Raw genomic sequence first — 6000 nt, forward strand, 5'->3', positions numbered from 1 at the left:
TATCTCAGATATCTTTGGAGAAGTGACAGTAAAGCCTTACCCCCTCAGGCTTTAGAAAGCCTTTCACTTATCTTTGTTGGGATCCTTTGTTGGACTTATATTTTCGGTCTTCAAAGGCTATCACTTGTTGATATTTCTAAGCCTTTAAGGGGCACCCCTTGTCCTGTCTACACACAGTGTTCTCACCTTTGCTCTGGGAAGTATTATCTCTGTTAAGACTTGTGCCCGTGCACTGTGCTTGACTATAGGGTAAAGGCCACAAGAACAGCAGCTCCTCATTGGGTAGAGGAATTATCTCAAGGCTCACTAAGGGTTGTGAATATAATGGCTCCAGTGCTGGGGGTGAAACCCAGGCGTCATGCAAGATTTCTACCACTAAGTGACATCCCCAACTGTATTTAGATGTGTATTAACTTTTTTTTTCTTTTTTCTGTCAGTCCTATGGCTTGAACTCAGGGCCTGGACACTGTCCCTGAGCTTCATTTGCTCAAAGCTAGCACTCTACCACTTGAGCCACAGCACCACTTCCAGCTTTTTCTTTTATGTGACACTGAGGAATCAAATCCTGGGCTTAATTTATGTTAGGGTTAGCACTCTACCACTAACCCATCTTCCCAGCCCTGTGTCTTTAGCAATCAAGTAAAAACTACTATTTGGGGGGGAGGGAGAATGTCCTGGGATTTGAACTCAGGGCCTGGGTGCTGTCCCTGAACTTTTGTGTGTAAGGCTAGCACTATTCCACTTGAGCCACACATATTTTGAACACTTTATTAGACACCAGGCATACCTGCATTTAGAATAAAGAGCTAACAATGGACAGTCAAATATACCAAAAACAATAGCATAATTAATAATATGGAGGTAGATATTACAGAGTAACCTCAGTGTGTGTGTGTGTGTGTGTGTGTGTTGTGTGTGTGTGTGTGTGTGTGTGTGTGTGTGTGTGTGTGTGTGATGCACCCACCAGTGCTGGGGCTTGACAGGGCCTAAGCTCAGTCCTGTAGCTATTTTGCTTAAGGCCGACACCCTACCATTTGAGTCATACCTCTACTTCCAGGGTTTTGTTGATTAATTGAAGATATGAAGATGAATATCTCACATTTATCTGCCTCAGGCTGGGTTTGAATTGGGATCCTCAGATCTCAGCCTCTGGAGTTAGCTAGTATTACAGGCATGAACCACCAGCTCCTGGCCGCTGAGTAACCTCTTGAGGGTTAAATGTAGCACTGGGGAGGCTTAAAGCAGGTTTCAAGTGACTGTTGAGCTTCCTCTAAACAGGTCAGTAAGAGTTAAATTAACCACATTAGTTTGACTTGTCTACCTCAAAGTATTTTCAGAAAAAGAAAAGATCCTAACCTTTAAACCATTCAAGAGTATCACTTCATCAAGACTTGAATTTCATGTTTGTTGCATATTATTAGGGTTGTAGGCAGTGAAGAGGGGTATTTACGTTTCATAGAACAAAGAATTTATTGTTTGATTTGATTACCCAATACTCTTTCTGTGCTAACCTTGATTTTAGTCCTTTAAGGAGTTTGGCCAGTTTCTGCATTTGCTATAGATGTCTGCATTTCTGGCAATCACTGAACTATTTGAAAAATGATCGTACTTTCTACCCATGTCATTCAGGCATATTGAAGGCAGGCTTTGAATATACTACAGATTGTCAGAATGACAGCTCTAGCAAAAAGCAGACACGGGCTGGGAAGGTGGCTCAGTGGTAGAGCGCTTGCCTTGCATGCCTGAGGCCCTGGGTTCGATTCCTCAGCACCACATACGCAAAAAGAAAAAAGCCAGAAGTGGCGTTGTGGCTCAAGTGGAAGAGCGCTAGCCTTGAGCTGAAGAGCTGAGGGACAGTGCCCAGGCCCAGAGTTCAGGCCCCACGACTGGACCAAAAAAAAAACAAAAAACAAAAAACAAAACAAAAAGCAGACACTTGAAAAACTATCCTCGGGGCTGGGAAGGTGGCTCAGTGGTAGAGTGCTTGCCTTGCATGCATGAGGCCCTGGGTTCAATTCCTCAGCACCACATAAGCAGAAAAGCTGGAAGTGGCACTGTGGCTCAAGTGGTAGAGCGCTAGCCTTGAGCTGAAGAGCTGAGGGACAGCGCCCAGGCCCAGAGTTCAGGCCCCACAACCAAGAGAAAAATTAAGAAAAAAGAAAAAAGAAACTATCCCCAACACCTGATTTATGAAAGAGTAACTCCTCTATACATCACCTTTATAATAACAATAAAAAACTAATAATAAAAATATAAAAAACTATCCTCAAGAGCCTGGAGATAGAACACTTAACCTAGTGTGTAGAGGCTCTTGGCTCCATTCCTTGTACCCTATCACACACAAAACAAAATGAGAGAGAAGAATGTTCAGTATTAAAGAGAAATGGAGAGACCAAAATAAAAGAGTTATATGCATTGCAAAAATACTGTATCTATGTCTATATTTATATAGTATATTTTGAAGTGCTGGCATTTGTTTTGATTGATCTCTTTAACACTGGCCTTTCAAGGAAATGGAAACTATATTTCTATAGAGACAATGAGAAGGAATACATATAACGCTCATGAGTTTAAGTTTTATTGAAAATCATTAGGACATTAAGGGTGTTTTTTGTTGTTGTTGTTGTTGTTGCTCATTTGTTTTTTTTTTTTGCAATCCTGGGGCTTAAATTCAGGGTCTGGGCACTGTCCCTGAGTTTCTTTTGCTCAAGGCTAGCACTCTACCAATTGAGCCACAGCACCACTTGCAGCTTTTTCTGTTTATGTGGTACTGAGGAATCAAACCCAGGGCTTCATGCATGCCAGGCAAGCACTCTACCACTAAGCCACATTCCCAGCCCAGGACATTAAGTTTCAGTAAGAAAGTATTTCTCACTTAGTGCAAGTAGTAGAGCACCTGCCTAGCAAGTGCAAGGCCCTTAGTTTAACTCTCAGTACTGCTTTAAAATACTAATAGAGAGACAGAGACCGACAGAGAGACAGAGAGCTGGGCACCAGGGCCTCATACTGTAATTGTAATTACTCAGGAGGCCAAGACCTGAGGATCATGGCTCAGAGCCAACATCGGGCAGAAAAGTCTCTGTGAGACTCTTATCTTCAGTTAACGACTCAAAACCTGGAAGTGGGGCTGTGGCTCAAGTGGTTGAGTGCTAGCCTTAAGCACAAAAAGGCTTAGGGACAGCACCCAGGACCTGAGTTCAAGCCTCACAACTGACAAAAATAGAGAGAGAGAGAGAGAGAGAGAGAGAGAGAGAGAGAGAGAGAGAGAGAGAGAGAGAGAGAGAGAGAAGCTGGGCGCTGGTGGCTCACGCCTGTAATCCTAGCTACTCAGGAGGCTGAGATCTGAGGATTACGGTTCAAATCCAGCCCCGGCAGGAAAGTCCGTGAAACTCTTAACTCCAATAAACCACTCAGAAAACCAGAAGTGGTGCTGTGGCTCAAGCAGTAGAGCGCTCACCTTGAGTGCAGGGACAGCACCCAGGATCAGAGTTCAATCCCCATGACCCACAAAAGAGAGAGGGAGATAGAGAGAGAGAGAGAAGAGAGAGAGAGAATATTTTCAAAACAGAATATTTCTTACTTAAAATATCGTTCTGGGCTGGGATGGTGGCTCAGTGGTAGAGCACTTGCCTTGCATGCATGAGGCTCTGGGTTCGATTCCTCAGCACCACATAAGCAGAAAAAAAAAGCCAGAAGTGGCGCTGTGGCTCAAGTGGTAGAGTGCTAGCCTTGAGCTGAAGAGCTGAGGGACAGCACCTAGGCCCAGAGTTCAGGCCCCACGACCGGAAAAAAAAAATTACTGTTCTTCACTAACGTTTTCCAAAATGTGATGAAAACAATTTATACCTGTAATCCTACTTACACAGAAGGCTGAGATATTAGGACGGAAGCTCAAAGCCAGCCCAGGCAGATAAATCCAAAAGACTTTTATCTCCAAATAACCAGCAAAAACAGCCGGGTGCAGGTGGCTCACGTCTGTAACCCTAGCTACTCAGGTGGGTGAGATCTGAGGATCACAGTTCAAAGCCAGCCCAGGCAGGAAAAGTCTGTGAGACTCTTATCTCCAATAGACCACTCAGAAAACTAGAAGTGGTGCTGTGGCTCAAGTGGTAGAGTGCTCGCCTTGAGTTGAAGAGCTGAAGGACAGCGCCCAGGCCCAGAGTTCAAGCCCAACAACCGACAAACAAAACAAAACAAAACAAAACAGCAAAAAATTGGAAGTATCAGTGTGTCCCACATAGTAGAACCCCATCCTTGAGCAGAAAAAGCCAAGCAAGGGCACAAGGCCCTGAGTTCAAGCTTGTGAACACACAAAGATGATAAAATATAGGTTCCGGGGCCTACTCTAAGATCTCATTTGGAAAAACCTTGAACAAGGCACTCTGGTGGTTCATAGTTGTAATCCTCACTACTCAAGAGTCTGAGATCTGAGTAAAGATCACAGTTCAAAGATAGGCCTAGCTAGAATGGGAACATCCTGGTAACCTTTAGCTCAGGCCTAGTTTTAGTAGTGTCAGTGGCTCAATCCTGGGATGATCTAGAGGGAAGTCCCAGAAGAGGGGTCCTGAATGACAGAGGAACATATTTACAATGCCATCATCAAATGCACTGCTAACGTTAATTCCTGATATTAAATGCCCAGTCTCTTTTTAAAATGTTTTTTATTGGGCTGGGAAGGTGGCTCAGTGGTAGAGCGCTTGCCTTGCATGCATGAGGCTCTGGGTTCAATTCCTCGGCACCACATAAGCAAAAAGAAAAAAGCCAGAAGTGGCGCTATGCCTCAAGTGGTAGAGCGCTAGCCTTGAGCTGAAGAGCTGAGGGACAGCGCCCAGGTCCAGAGTTCAGGCCCCAAGACTGGACCCAAAAAATAAAAAATAATTAAAAATAAATAAATAAATAAATAAATAAATAAATAAATAAATAAATAAAGGGGCTGGGAAGGTGGCTCAGTGGTAGAGCGCTTGCCTTGCAAGCCTGAGGCCCTGGGTTCAATTCCTCAGCACCACATAAGCAAAAAGAAAAAAGCCGGAAGTGGTGCTGTGGCTCAAGTGGTAGAGCGCTAGCCTTGAGCTGAAGAGCTGAGGGACAGTGCCCAGACCCAGAGTTCAAGCCCCACGACTAGACCAAAAATAAATAAACAAATAAAAATAAATAAAAAATGAAATGTTTTTTATTGTCTCCAAAGTATTTAGAGTACATATGTGTGTTCGTGTATGTATGTATATATGTGTGTGTGTGTGTATACATATATATATATAGGTTTAGATACATTACTTGTTTATCTAGAATCATATCAATTTTTTAAATTTATTGAGGTGAAATTCACAAAACATAGAAAGTCACCATTTTACAGTGAATAATTCTGTGGCATTTAGTATATTCTGAATTCGTGTCACCACCACCTCTGTCTAATTCAAAAATATTTCCATCATTCTAAAATAAAATCCATTAAGCAGTTTCTCCCTCTTCCCTTCCCCTCCCCCAGCCCCTGGCAACTATCAATCTTCATTCTGTCTCCATGAATTTACCTATTCTGGCTATTTCATATAAATGGAATCATACATGTGACCTTTTGTGTCTGGCTTCTTTCACTTAGCATAATGTTTTTGCCATCTACAGATATAACATCACTGATGTTGCAAGGCAGCCAGCAGTTACTGTGACATTTTATTATTCTTAATATTGTTAAGCCTTCTCTCTCTTTTCTTCTGAAACAGTCTTTGTGATTCATTGAGCCTAATTTTGACTTATGTTTATTAATTGAATTCTGCTAACATTTTTATTTTCTTTCAACTTTTTTTTGTCTGTCATGAAACTGCCTAATTGATGTTTCCTATTATAAAAATGACCATACTAAGTGGCACGTTTTCAGATAGATATACAGTCAAGAATGGTCAATTATGACAGCACCTAAGCCCTGAGTTCAAGCCCCACGCCCTGTGCCCTGCCCCGCCCCCTCAAAAAAAAGAATGAGCCTGACACCAGTGGCTTATGCCTGTA

The sequence above is a fragment of the Dipodomys merriami genome, unplaced genomic scaffold (assembly GCF_024711535.1).
Source record: "Dipodomys merriami isolate MVZ:Mamm:240054 unplaced genomic scaffold, mDipMer1.0.p SCAF_3, whole genome shotgun sequence".
NCBI lineage: Eukaryota > Metazoa > Chordata > Mammalia > Rodentia > Heteromyidae > Dipodomys > Dipodomys merriami.